The sequence below is a fragment of the Salvelinus sp. IW2-2015 genome, linkage group LG9 (assembly GCF_002910315.2).
Source record: "Salvelinus sp. IW2-2015 linkage group LG9, ASM291031v2, whole genome shotgun sequence".
NCBI lineage: Eukaryota > Metazoa > Chordata > Actinopteri > Salmoniformes > Salmonidae > Salvelinus > Salvelinus sp. IW2-2015.
In genome coordinates, this window is record NC_036849.1 from 28976180 (window position 1) to 28977170 (window position 991).

Consider the following 991-nt stretch of genomic DNA (forward strand, 5'->3'; position numbering starts at 1 on the left):
GGTGTAGCCATCGTGACCAGTGAACTGAGATAAGGCGGCACTTTACCTAGCTAGCCTTGTAGATGACCTGGGCCAGTGGGTCTGACGACGAACATGTAGCGAGGGCCAGCCGACTAGGCATACAGGTCGCAGTGGTGGGTCGTATAAGGTGCTTTAGTAACAAAACGAATGGCACTGTGATAAACTGCATCCAGTTTGCTGAGTGAGTGTTGGAAGCTATTTTGTAGATGACATCGCCGAAGTCGAGGATCGGTGGATAGTCAGTTTTACTAGGGTAAGTTTGGCGGCGTGAGTGAAGGAGCTTTGTTGCGGAATAGAAAGCCGATTCTTGATTTGATTTTGGATTGGAGTGTTTGATATGAGTCTGGAGGAGAGTTTGCAGTCTAGCCAGACACCTAGGTACTTATAGATGTCCACATATTCTAGGTCGGAACCGTCCAGGGTGGTGATGCTAGTCGGGCGTGCGGGTGCAGGCAGCGACCGGTTGAAAAGCATGCATTTGGTTTTACTAGCGTTTAAGAGAGTTGGAGGCCACGGAAGGAGTGTTGTATGGCATTGAAGCTCGTTTGGAGGTTAGATAGCACAGTGTCCAAGGAAGGGCCGGAAGTATATAGAATGGTGTCGTCTGCGTAGAGGTGGATCAGGGAATCGCCCGCAGCAAGAGCACAATCATTGATGTATACAGAGAAAAGAGTCGGCCCGAGAATTGAACCCTGTGGTACCCCCATAGAGACTGCCAGAGGACCGGACAACATGCCCTCCGATTTGACACACTGAACTCTGTCTGCAAAGTAGTTGGTGAACCAGGCAAGGCAGTCATTAGAAAAACCGAGGCTACTGAGTCTGCCGATAAGAATATGGTGATTGACAGAGTCGAAAGCCTTGGCAGGTCGATGAAGACGGCTGCACAGTAATGTCTTTTATCGATGGCGGTTATGATGTCGTTTGTACCTTGAGCGTGGCTGAGGTGCACCCGTGACCGGCTCGGAAA